Below are 14919 nucleotides of genomic sequence, written 5' to 3'. Positions count from 1 at the left end.
TTTCCAACATCAGAGTTTCCCAAAATTATAGATCATAACAAGAGGATGTGTATGGTCATGCATTCGCCTTCCCACGGTCATCCGAAGTTCCAGAAACATAACCCACAACTGTAAGCAAACTCTTAATGAGTTCCCCAAAGATACCACCACATAACCAAATAACATATACAATAGCAACATGCAATGGGTCCACAGCTAAAATATTGGATTACCCTAAGCCCACAGCATAAATCTGGCTTGCCCTCGGGGCCCACAGCTTATGTCTGGCTTGCTCCCTGACCAGATCAGTCCTCGGACTAAAATACCATCAAGCCCTCAGTACGATTCTGGCATACGACATGGTCCTCAACTCGTATCTGGAATGCTTGTGAGCCCTCAATATGAGCCCGTAATGTCCTACCCGATCCTCAACTCATATCTGGAATTCTCCAAGGTTTGTTGGCTACCGTGTGTAGTAGTACAACCTCAACCCCTTACAATATGTTGACATATAACAGATAATAATGCATACATATAATCATGCATATAGAAACACAAGTAGTCCTATAGATCTACCAGACTAGCATAAACATGCAGAGCTATTCCATACTCACTATATCAGTGAATATCAGGATATCAAACCAATGGGCCGGCCTTGGTGCCTTCGACCTGCAAATATAGTGAGGAAAACTCATCTTGCAAACTGGACAACAACTGATGAGGTCTCAACTCCAACTGCCTCCAATTCCAACCAAATGACGAATCTCATTTAGAATCCCAAATACCCAAAATACCCTTAAGGTCAAACTTTGTCAAAGTCAAAGTCAATTGGTAAAACCAACTAAGTCAACTGAGTCAATCCAATCGGGTCAACCCAACCAAGTCAACTCAACCGAATTGAATTGGTGCGAGTAAACGGGGGGGTACTCCGAAGGTACGTTAGGTGTACTCCATCCTCGCATGTTGACCACCAGCAGGGTGGTTGACCTCGTATGCATGGCATACTCCAAGTACACAGGGCGTATTCCCAGGAACTTCAAAACTCATTAAGTGCTTAATAGATTAAGCACTTACGTCCATATTTTAGATCTAAGGCTAAAGTACACTCTAGAGTCATAAAATTTTCAACTTTATGACTTTACATGCACAATAAGTGCTTATCTAAACTTCTTAATCCATTAAAACATTCTACAAGATGCATAGAGCAAAACCAACCATTTGAAACCCATTTTTATGACTCAAGAGCCTCCTAAGGGTATGAAAGGACAGCTTAATTGGTCGAGAACATGCTTTGTTCATGAAACACAACATTTGGGACAAAAAGAACCTAAAACTAACTCAATAAAAGATCTACAAGAAACTACACCAAGTTCAGAACTTGATACCTCAAAATGGTGCCAAAAGGTGTTGTGATCCTAGATCTAGAGAGCTTCACTCCTTCAAGGTGGTCTACTCTTCCTTCATTCTTCTTCAAGAGCACCAAAACCCACACATAAGCTTAAAAAAGGCTCCTCGAGAGGATACTAGGGTTGCAAACACGCATGAGAGGGTGGAGGTTGATAAGGCGAATGAAATGAGGCTATAAAAGTGCTTAAATAATAGCCAATCCCTAAAAATTAGGGTCTTCTTATTTGTAAATTACGCCCAACATACACTGATAACACCACGTACGCATGGCGTACTCCCAAGGCGAAAATTACAAAAATGCCATTAAGGCCCTTTTGCATACATTTCTTGAACTTTGGGACAAAAATGCAATATGGATTTCAAAAAATTATGTAACATCCCGATGTGAGGCACTCCTAAACATCTGTCCAATAGCGTTATAATTAGTTGCACTATCTGTCACAACCTAAACACCATTTTCCTCCCTTATTTTTTCAACAAATTCATCTAAAATTACGAATACTTGATCCTTTCTCTTCATAATGTTTGATGTGTCAATTGATGCTAAAAAGATAGTCCCTCTGGGATTGTTTATAAGAAATTACATACTGAGCGATTTTTTCTATCACTCCATCCATCACTCATTAGAGTGAAACCGATCTTCTTCCATTCCCTTTTGTAATCCTCCAGTAATGAGTTTGTGTATCAACTTCCTTTTTCGGCAATAAAGCCCGTATTTCATGGTAAGAAGTAGGATTAAGACCTTTCCCAAATTACCGACCATTTCAATCATTTTCTGAAACTTAGTATTTTTAACACAGTTAAACTGGATGACACTTGTGTAGAAAAACCTCGCAATCTGATGGAAAATTGTTAAAATTGTTAAAATCGTTATTCAATGTATTTTGAATTTACCTTTTTTTAACAAAACTTCGTAAATTATTTCCTCTCAAATTCATCTCATAGTCCTCATCATCTTTACTGGTTGAAAAAGTACCTCTTGTTTCTTTGTTGTTCTATCATGTTTTCCAACAAATGAGAAATTTCGAGTCTAACATTTTCATGGAACCTAGCTGAGACATTACTATGTGTGCGGACTATGTGATGCTTGAATCTAAAAATCTAACCGGTGCATATAAAATTACAAAAATTTCACTACACCCTTTGTATCCTTCGATGATCACCCAAATCATTACCATGCTACCAACTAACATCAGTTCTAGCCCCCATAAACATTTTTTTCTAATTCTACTTGTGTTTGAAGGTGCACATGTGGTTGTAGGTTATGATCCTAAGTTACCATCCATGATAGCTGTTGGAATTTGGAAATGCAGAATCACATTAAAGACTTACATAATAAATAATGTAACAGAATTACATCAAAGAAAAGTTAAGAACTGATGCGAACCTTTCTACTTTCTTCTTAAAGACTTCCGTATTTTGAAATTTACAAACTTAAATATGCATAGGTTAACATACACACATACAGTAACATAATTACATACAAACATACTGAAACATGTAGTAAAAGAATTATAGATAGAGTATAGAGATATTGAAACAAGTTAAAAACCACTAGATATAACTAGTTTAATACCCAGATTTATGAAGCATGTGTTGCTTTAAATGCCTAAGAATAAGATAATAATTTTAAGTTTTAATAACAAGTTGGTAAGGTTGGATAAAAAGGGAACAATACTATTTACATGAAGTTAAGAACCACAATCAAGTTGTAACGCGAGGATCCTGGTGTGTATTTTAAATTAAAACATTCATTTTTGCAAAGGGACTCGATGAGTCGGAGGCCCCAGACTTGCAAGTAGGAATGAATGACTGGACGTGGGAATTGAAGCAAACTGGATAAGTCGAGAGCCTCGAATCGACGAGCAGGGCTGCCAGAGTGAAACCTTAATTTTCATGGCTTGCACCCTATTTAAACACTTTAACTAGCCTCAACTTCAGCCTCCATCACCTCCAAGCCTTATTCATGAAACCCTAATCCATTTTGAGTGTTCTTGAGCCATTGTTGTGTGTTCTTGGTGATTTTGAAGCTTGAGAAGGAAGAGGAAGCTTGGGGATTCAAGAGGAGGCAAGTAGATCCAAAGTTTGTGATGCATTTCTGATTCAGTAGAGGTACAAAGTCTGTACATGGGCTATTCATTTACCAAATCTCTTCATGGAAGTAGTTAGGGCTTTAAGAAGCCCATTTTAGAACCATTCATGGGTGCAAGCATGTTTTTGAGTTAGGACCTATAAGACTTAAAGTTGCCAGCTTATTAAGTCTTGGCCCTTCTCCATGACTTAGGTCTCTTTAGGAGCTTGGTTTTGGTGTTGTTAGATTCATAACACCATGCATAAACATAAAGTTTGTAAGTTTACATGTTATATTGACCCTAGGAGGCCATATCTATGGTTTGGAAGCCTTGAATCCAACTAGAAACAACTAGATAGATTTGGACTTTGGGGGACTCAACGATTCGTCCATACGACTCGGCGAGTTAGGCCGTAGTCCCCCAACCTTTTTTGTTACTGAGCAAACTCGTTGAGTCTAGAAGATGACACAACGAGTTGGGCGTGCTTATGGACTTGAAGATCAAAGAACTCGATGGGCCCAAGGATGAACTCGGCGAGTTAAGAGAAAAATGTGCCGACTGATATGAAGAGGCACTCGAGGAGTTCAAGGATGAACTTGGCGAGTTGAGAACAAAATGTCCCAATTGATATGAAGAGGATCTCGACAAGTTCAAGGATGAAATCGATGAGTTGTGAGTGAAATGCCCTGGCTTGTATGAAGGGGAATTTGATGAGTTCATGGAAGAACTCGACAAGTAGGATCGAGTCCCCAAAGTTTTATGGACCCAGGAACTCGAAGAGATGATGGACCAACTCGACGAGTTTAGTCAACCAAAAGGTTGACTTAGACCAACGAGTTGACCTTTGAACTTAACCATTGACCAGAGTTGACCCTTAATGGGGTTATGAGTATGAAAGAGTAATTAAAAGATATTTTATGTGTAGGAGTTTGAGGAGAGTTGACTCTAGAGTCGATGACAGTTCAGCTAGTGCACGACATTGAGGTGAGTTACCTTCCACTAGAAGTGGGTCGAAGGCACCAATGTCGGCCTACTAGTAAGAGTTATAGTAGAGATGATTTTCTTTGTGATAATTATATGGTATGTCACTACCTGTTATGCTTTATGTGCTAGTATGCTATGATGTTATGTTGTAACACCGAAATTTTCGAAACAAAATTTTCAATTAAAATAGTTTATCTCTTTAACACTTTTCATAAAAAAAAATCTCCTTTTTGTTTTAATTACAATACATGACTCTTTTGTTCAATCAATTAATAAACCAGGATCATCAAAACAAACTCATCCTCTGGTGTGTACAATCGAGTCGGTGTTGTCACATGATCCTGAGAAAACCTGAAACATATAACACAAAACACTGTAAGCACGAAGCTTAGTGAGTTCCCCAAAATACCACATTCAACACATACGCCACTCAAGGCTACAATATAACCCTCCGGTCGGTGTGTCTTAGCGGAACCCTACAGTTACGTATCGTTGGACCCTCCGGTCCTATCTGTATCGTTGGACCCCCCGGTCCAGTCTATATCGTTGGACCCTCCGGTCTGGTCTATAAACTCCGCATAGCATAAATCACAAAGACATGATGCATAGCATATCACATATAACATAATACTCAATGTAAGCACATAAGACCCTCCGATCACTCATAACTACCACTCAAGGTAACGTATAGTGAGAAGACTGACTTGCTACTGCCGACGGAAGAACAATATCACGCTGCTCCGAACACCGTCATGAACTCCACCACTGAATCACTAAAACCAATAAATACCAATAACAACCAAAATACCCCTGGAAGTCAACTGGTCAACTCTTGGTCAAAGTCAAAGTCCTCAGTCAAAGCCAACCAACCTAACTGACTCTACTCGCCGAGTCAACCAGCTGACTCGTCGAGTCCCCATGCTCTGAAACTCCCATAACATGACTCAACTTTCCGAGTCGCCCCAAGAGTCGCCAAGTCCCACAACTCTGAGCCAAACCGTACTCAACTCACTGAGTCATCCCTTTACTCACTGATTCTCAGCTTAACCAGAAAAGGTTAGGACTTCAAGACCAGACTCGCTGAGTCCGAGAATAGACTCGCCGAGTCCAAGGCTATCTTCAACCAACTCGCCGAGTTGTTCTTCCAACTCGCTGAGTTTCTTCCTATCTTCATGCAACTCGTCGAGTACACCCATGTGACTCACCGAGTACCACTAGCTCTTAACCCATACAGAGGCTTTCCAAGCCATGCAGGGTCTCCAACCCATAGATCTACTCTTATACAAGCCATCCATCACGTAAAGTGGCAAACTCTACGTGAATCCAAGGAGATCTAAGCATAATACACTATTGGGCTAAGGTTTGGGGCTAAAATACTTCATCAACAGCTCTTGAACAGGGACTTTATGCTCTTTTGGATCATCACCATTCTAGATCTGAGGTAGCAACCTCAGATCTAACCTCCAAACTCAAGTTAGCACTAGATATACACCCAAAAATCCCACAAATGATAGATCTAGATGGATAACAGCTCAAGCAACGAATCATTACCTCAAAAGAAGGATCCAACAGAAGAATAAGTCAAAACCTTGAAAAGCCCCTTGCTCCAAGCCTCTTAATCTTCAAAGATCTCTTCAACAAACACTCCTTCAAGATCCAAATGTTCTGTAATTCTCTCACAACGAATATTAGGGTTTCTGGACTTCAAGGGAGAGAAAAGAGGCTAGGAAGAGGTGCTTAACCCTTACACAGCTAGACATCACCCTGGACCACCGGGTCCTGACCCGGTACCAAAATGCTATCCCTTTCGTTGATTTGCATAACCTTTATCGAATTCACTCGCGGGACTCATCCCGCTTTCAATCCGAATCCAACTCTTTTCTTTCTGTGCTGACAGGATGACCCATCCTTCAGCTCCTGAACAACTCTCTCCTGAGCTCTCCTCTGCAATCGCATACACATGTTGAGCCTGTTCTACATCCTCGAGTTGGAAAAACCCGACATACTAACAATACCATCAAACATCCCCAGGATGAATTACCAATATATACATAACCTCCTAATCACCACCATACTTAAATCCAAGGCTCTATCCTTGCATTTCTTCCGAAATCCTCTGGTTCTAAACCACCGGAGATTCTTCCGCAACCTCAACAAACACCCAACCCGGATGCACTTCCATACTACTCGCACAGACACAGTGTTCAACCACCCTACTCTTAATCATCCATTTTCTCTACTGCTTTCACTTCCGTGAACCAACACTCCTCCCGGAGTTACCTACCTTTCTCTTTTGTTACCCAAGGAAATCTACTTGTCATCCTTGCCACTTCAGACAAGTGCTATGGTGCTCACACCCCACTCTACACTATCCCTCGTAGAGTAACCGCTACTCCATGAATCGTACATGCTCTGAATCTGGTCGCAAGGACTCTCAGGTCCATGCACCACCTCTTCCCAGCAAATGGGGGTCCGACACCTGTTGTATAGGAAAACTCAATCAAGAGTAATTTCATGCCCCAACTCCCTCCGAAATCTAATACACATGCCCGAAGCATGTCCTCGAGCGTTTGAATCGTCCGCTCGCCCTGAAGTGTCTTCAGACATCACCATGATAAACTCTAGCTCATTTCTCATATCCCACTACGATACTGAGTATCAGGTCAGCTTTTGACTCCACAGCTGAACCTCCAAAGATCATCTATAACATGATTCAAAATATCTAACTAGCTTCCTCCCCGTGACCACTATCTCGGCCCAGTGACTCACAAGTCACGAAATTGTCTTTCCCTTATACGAAAAATACAATCCAACCTAGGATCGAGTCAACTCTGACCTCCAGTTCCGCCCTTGGTTCAACCACTAGACTCCAAACACTCTATACTAAGTCTACTCAAGCCTAAAACTCTTCTACATCATACCCTGATCGGGGTACATTCCAACATCACACTCTATTTCCATCTAGTAAGTATTACGACTCCTCGCAATAACACAACAGCCTCTGACTAGTGAGTACTACGGCTCCCTATAGTACCACAACTCCCTCTCTCTGACTTGTGAGTACTACGGCTCCCCGTAGCATCACAACACCCCATACTCTCGTTCTCATCCCAACGACACACTATGCCCACTACCTCATGCTCCATAGACTATCATAGATAGCTACACACACTTGCCCCACATATGCATCACAGACTCTGGTGGCAACCGCTATAACAAAATACCTACCTCTGCGGAGATCCACTTTCTTAAATAATCCCTCTTGATGCTAATACCCGAAGGGCTCCCACTGGAACTGAAAATACATGATACACCACTAGTCGTCCCAACTCAAGATTCTAAATAACTCCGAAATCGGAACATTATACTCGGTCACCATGGAACAACGTTACAGAACATCGTGATGTCCTGCCTTAACCACTGATCTCCTACTCCCAGCACCATATAGATACAACAAGACATTTCCTCTAAACTCCATAAATAATTCCTCATTTTACCCAATGCGCAACTTCAGTGTATTCAAAAACTCAATTGGAATACAAAGAAGGCGCTAACGCTACACAACACGCTGATGATCCTCTAAAACCCTTTCCCCTACTGCTCAAAATCCAATCAAGTATACACATACCGGCCCGGGAGTTGGCTGCTTGATAATATTCTATCCACCCTAAAAGGCATAAATAATCCATACTACGACCCAGAAGTCCTCGACTTCCCATACCATCGATACGAGTCTTCCCTTTGAAACGGCCTTGGCCACCATCGAATTCCTGACCATTGGCCAACTACCGAGGAGACACCCATCCTTTCTCAGATACATACCACATGCATTATCTCGCTCTGCACCTTTCTTTGATCACCAATGACCCCGCCCTCATGAATTCGAGCTGAAAATTTTTGTATCCAACCCCTACCCTCTCTTGCACAAATCTCTAGTTCCATCAATAAAATACCCGGTTCTCCCCCACTTAGGGTTCGAACCATCACCAATTGACGCACACACCATCCCACAGAATGTTTCCACTAGTAATATCACACCTGCCCTTGGAAGGTGCTACGCAACGCCTGATAATCTCCTTTAAAGAGATCAAGCAACCTCAAATACCCGAAATCTCTGAAGAAATCCTCAGGAATTTCTCATCACGACTGCCTCAAGCCGTTCAAAGCATCATACCATCCGAATACCGATCATTTCAACCGTCCAATACTATCACTGACTATTAGATTGAAACAATAAATCATCATACTCCTCATCCTCGACTTCTCAACTCCCATCCCAACACATGAGTCATCACGAGAATAGGGACTCCACCAGCATACTCAATACCCATCATAGACAGAATAGCCACCGCTCTGATATACTCGTCTGGATTACCCGCTGATACCGCTACCACACGCCCTATTATACCCAACTAGGGTGTAATATGGTCCTTGACCATCTCATTCCCCACTGACTACCTGCTCATGGACTCATTTCCCCGCGGTAGACCTGTTGCATGTTATACTGGTGGAAAATCGACATCAGTGTCAATCCGCAGGGTTTTACTCCTATACCCCAAAACTGAAATCTCACGTTTCTCCTGTTTCCCACAGAAACATAAATAGCACCCATCATGTTACAGAAGGTGACATCTCCTCTATTAACTGATCGCTCACTCAGGCTGCAATCCCCCATAAATGCCTTCTCTACAAATCCCTGAGTCTTGCGACTACATCTAACATCTTACCAATAATACTCTGAAATGTTCCCGACCTCCCTCTCAAGGGATGCCTCTACGGACTCAATCATGGCCCTCAGGCCTAAAACTCCATCGCGTCCAAACTCCACCAATCAATCCTGATCGGAAAACCGGAGAATCACAAGCATCAATTGCTAAGAACCATGGTACTCAGCCCCTGACATCTCTTCTCAATCTGATACGATGTATGGTACTCGAACCATGACATCATTCCTCGATTTGCTACGATGTATGGTACTCGAACCATGACATCACTCCTATATCTGCTACGATGTATGGTACTCGAACCATGACATCACTCCATAATATGCTACTTAGAACCTTCAGAATACTCCCTGTATCGAGTATGGGTTCTCTGCTTTCGGTAGTACGGGCCCATACTACCTGCCACATCTACCCATACTTTCCACACGGACTGTCCCAGAGCTCCTAAGTAGCTGCTCAACCTTCTCGTTCACCAATTCTGCCACGCATGCTCGCTCCTCAGCGAAATGCTCTACTCCACCAGCATACTCATCTGGCTAAGGTCACTCCCACTTCTCCGCCATCAGCTGCTGAAGAGCTCCTAATGATGCCAGTCAACTACCTCCTGAATATCGTCATATTCACTTGGTAGCTGACTCCCATCATCGAGAGTTCCACAAAGCACAAACCAAGCAGCATTCGGGCATCGAAGAATACATAGAGCTCACTTTGGATGATAACTCAGCTTGCTCTACTCATTCTCAAGGTACCACCAAACTCTGCAACTCTGCCCCTTGCGGGTTCTAACTATTCTTCTATAAACACCACAATACTCATCTAGGCGTCTCTTCTAGATTACTCCTCTACTCAAATCCCCTAAAAGGATTCCAACTGAATACTCTCACTTATACTCAAAAGCACATCACATATAACAGCAACTCCTAGACTAAGGCATCACAAATCAGGCCACTCTAGTCCTAAGATATGAAATACCTAGCCTATCCCTAGCATGCATAATATCTTATAAATGTATCATAAATATCTCATAACACAAAAGTAAGGGTATATTGGGAAATCACCGTTCGGGCTTAGGCTGATTGTACACACTGCTCTTTCTCTCTTTCTCTTTGAACTCTTATTCACCTTTAGAAAATCATTTTTTTGAAAACTTTTCTTACTTCATCAATTTGAGTCGAGATTTACCCGAAAGTGCATCCGAATCCCTCAAACCAAGGCTCTGATACCAACTTGTAACACCGAAATTTTCGAAACAAAATTTCCATTTAAAGTAGTTTATCTCTTTAACACTCTTCATAAAAAAAATCTGCTTTTTGTTTTAATTACAAAACACGAATCTTTTGTTCAATCAGTTAATAAACCAGGATCCTCAAAATAAATTCTTCCCCTGGTGTGTACAATCGAGCCGGTGCCATTAGGTGATCTTGAGAAAACCTTAAATATATAACACAAAACACTGTAAGCACAAAGCTTAGTGAGTTCCCCAAAATACCACATTCAACACATATGCCACTCAAGGCAATAATATAACCCTCCAGTCGATGTGTCTCAGCGGAACCCTCCAGTTCCATATCGTTGGACCCTCCGGTCCGGTCTATAACGTTGGACCCTCCGGTCCGGACTATAAACTCCGCGTAGCATAAATCACAAAGACATGACGCATAGCATATCACATATAATATAATACTCAATGTAAGCACATAAGACCCTCCGGTCACACATAACTACCACTCAAGGTAACGAATTGTGAGAAGACTCACTTGCTACTGCCGATAGAAGAACAAGATCACGCTGCTCCGGCCACCATCACGAACTCCACCACTGAATCACCGAAACCAATAAATACCAATAACAACCAAAATACCCCTGGAAGTCAACTGGTCAACTCTTGGTCAAAGTCATAGTCCTCAGTCAAAGCCAACCCTCCTGACTGACTCTACTCGCCAAGTCAACCCGCTGACTCGTCGAGTCCCGATGCTCTGAAACTCTCATAACACGACTCAACTCGCCGAGTCGCCCCAAGACTCGCCAAGTCCCACAACTCTTAGCCAAACCGTACTCAACTCAATGAGTCATCCCTTGACTCACCGATTCTCAGCTTAACCAGAAAAGGTTAGGACCTCAAGACCAGACTCACCGAGTCCAAGGCTATCTTCAACCAACTCACCGAGTTGTTCTTCCAACTCGCTGAGTTTCTTCCTATCTTCATGCAACTCGCCGAGTACACCCATGTGACTCACCGAGTACACTAGCTCTTAAACCATACAGAGGCTTTCCAAGCCATGCATGGTCTCCAATCCATAGATCTACTCTTATACAAGCCATCCATCACGTAAAGTGGCAAACTTTACATGAATTCAAGGAGATCTAAGCATAATACACTCTTTGGATAAGGTTTGGGGCTAAAAGACTTCATCAACAACTCTTGAACAGGGACTTTATGCTCTTTTGGATCATCACCATTCTAAATCTGAGGTAGCAACCTCAGATCTAACCTCCAAACTCAAGATAGCACTAGATATACACCCAAAAATCCCACAAATGATAGATCTAGATGGATAACAGCTCAAGCAACGAATCATTACCTCAAAAGAAGGATCCAACAAAAGAATAAGTCAAAACCTTGAAAAGACCCTTACTCCAAGCCTCTTAATCTTCAAAGATCTCTTCAACAAACACTCCTTCAAGATCCAAATGTTCTCTAATTCTCTCACAACGAATATTAGGGTTTCTTGTAACAGCCCGGAATCTCAGGTATTGTTAAATTGTGGTTTTGGGGTGTTTTAAGAGGGGACTTGGCGAGTTGGAGCCAGACTCGCCGAATAGGATCGCAGACCTGGTCGCGGGTTCGCGACTGGACTCGACGAGTCCATATATGGACTCGGTGAATCTGTGCTGTTTAGCGAAAACCCTAGCCGTTCAGATTTGGGATGTATAAAAGGGACTTATTGGCCGTCATTGTTCGTTTTAGCCTTCTGAGAAGAACCCTAAATCGATTGTGTGCATCTAGAACAAGGTTAAAGGCCATTAGTGATTTTGAAGGAATTATTATGCAAGGAAGAGAAGGGCTTGGCTAAAGGAACAGCAGGGGAATCACGTTCTGAGGATTGGGGACACGGAGAGTACATCATTCAGGTAAGAATTCGAGTATGCTCTGCTATGGTGATGTGTTTAGAGGATTAGAGTTTATGGAACCCTTTTGTAGATAGATTGAATGTTACCCTAGTCCCCCAAACGATTGTAACCCAGTGTTGGGACCTTTGGAGGTCCAGAATGTCCCATGACTGTGCATTCCGGGAATTGATGAAGGTTTTGGATTGAAATCCTTATGCCTTAGGTCAACATGTAAATTATAAGTCTTGGGGTGTATCATTAACTCCTAAACAAAGACCTTACGTGATGGACCAGTCTAAGAGGACCAAACCTATGATTGGTCGGAACAATTCTTACCTTAGGAAGCAGTTTGGTCGACTGCATGGCATGGACTCGCCGAGTCCAATGAACAGACTCGGCGAGTAGCTTGGAGAATAACTGGGACTCGTCGAGCTGTTCTTCAGACTCGGCGAGTCGAGTCGGGGTGGCCCCGCGATTCTTCCACGAGGAACTCGTCGAGTCAAGGGAGATACTCGACGAGTAGGAAGGGAACATCAGGGAATTGGTGAGGACGTCTAGACTCACCGAGTCGCCATAGCACTCGCCGAGTCCGGTCAAATTGACCGTTGACCGTTGACCATTGACAGAGTTGACCTACATGTGATTTCTTAGGGTCAGTTCTCATGAAAGATAAAAGTGCTAATAAGAGATATATGATATTATAGGGAGTCTGTAGCTCGGCGGATCGAGCATGAGTGATTTCGGGATTTTCTAGCTTTCGATATTCACAAGGTGAGTCTTCTCACTATACTATACCCGGAAGGGTTTGACTGTGTGACCGAAAGGTCGGATATGATATGTGATATATGTGCTATATGTGGTAAGTTAATTGTATTATGTGTTGTGTATGTTCATGGGCCGGAAGGCAATATGTTATGGGCCGGAAGGCGAATATGTTATGGGCCGGAAGGCGATTATATTACAGGCCGGAAGGCGTGGTGTTGTGGACCGTAAGGTCAGGGCCTGGAAAGGCGTATATGTGTAAGTAGTATACTGGGGAACTCACTAAGCATTTATGCTTACAGTTGTTATGTATGTGTTTCAGGTACTAGCGAGGACCGTGGGAAGGCGACGGCGTGATGCGTACACACTGTTTGATATTTTGAGATCTTGGGAATTTTATGATTGTATTTTGACATAAAACTTGGAATAATTATATTAGTTTGAATAAAATCACTTTATTTGAAATGAAAATTTTGTTTGAAAATTTGCGTTGTTACATTTCTGGACTTCAAGGGAGAGAAAACAGGCTAGGGAGAGGGTATTATGTTCTTTATATGGGGCTAAATCCCTGGGATTAGGGTTTTCTCCACACAGCACCAACTCATCGAGTCCAGCCACCGACTCGCCGAGTTGGCCACTAGACACGCGACCAGAATTGTGACCCTACTCACCGAGTCTACCCATGGACTCGCCGAGTTGATCATTCACATTTTCACTTTAAACCCCGAACTTTGCACCCTTGAACACGGGATGTTACAATTCTCCCCTCACTTAAATTTGGCTTCATCCTCGAAGTCTGCAGCAACAAAACTCCAGAAACTACTCTCGCAATGCACCACCTGGCATTAACCAAACCAGGTTCTTCAAAACACTACCACCGATACCCACAACCTAACTCTTCCCCTGCGGTGTCCTGACCACCGCCTCATCCTGTGATACCCACACTTATCAACCGAGTACCACTCCATGATACTTCACTCGCTCCAATCCACAATGATCGCTTGACCCTTACACAGCTAGACATCACCCTGGACCACCGGGTCCTGACCCGATACCAAAATGATATCCCTTTCCTTGGTTAGCATAACCTTTATCAAATTCACTTTCGGGACTCATCCCGCTTTCAGTCCGAATCCAACTCTTTTCTTTCCGTGCTGATAGGATGACCCATCCTTCAGCTCCTGAACAACTCTCTCCTGAGCTCTCCTCTGCAATCGCATACACATGATGAGCCTGTTCTACATCCTCAGGTTGGAAAAACCCGACATACTGACGATACCATCAAACATCCCCAGGATGAATTACCAATATATACATAACCTCCTAATCACAACCATACTTAAATCCAAGGCTCTATCCTTGCATTTCTTCCAAAATCCTCTGGTTCTAAACCACCGGAGATTCTTCCGCAACCTTAACAAACACCCAACCCGGATGCACTTCCATACCACTGGCACAGACACAGTGTTCAACCACCCTACTCTTAATCATCCATTTTCTCTACTGCTTTCACTTCCGTGAACCAACACTCCTCCCGAAGTTACCTACCTTTCTCTTTCCTTACCCAAGGAAATCTATTTATCAACCAGCCACCAACTCGCCGAGTTGGCCACTAGACACGCGACCAGAATCGCGACCCTCCTCACCGAGTCTTCCCATCAACTCGCCAAGTTGATCATTCATATTTTCACTTCAAACCCTGAACTTTGCTCCCTTGAACTCGGGATGTTACATATGTGATAGTGGTAGGGGGTAGGATAGACCTTAGTACTAGTCGATAGCGCCGAAGGGGTATGCCACACACCCGTGTAACATCCGGGATTTTAGGTATGTTAGTTTGTGTTGCAATTTTGAGGATTTAGGAGGGACTCGACGAGTTT

The sequence above is a fragment of the Lactuca saligna genome, chromosome 2, assembly GCF_052625555.1.
Source record: "Lactuca saligna cultivar CGN05327 chromosome 2, ASM5262555v1, whole genome shotgun sequence".
Lineage (NCBI taxonomy): Eukaryota > Viridiplantae > Streptophyta > Magnoliopsida > Asterales > Asteraceae > Lactuca > Lactuca saligna.
Note: the sequence above shows the minus strand (reverse complement) of the source record.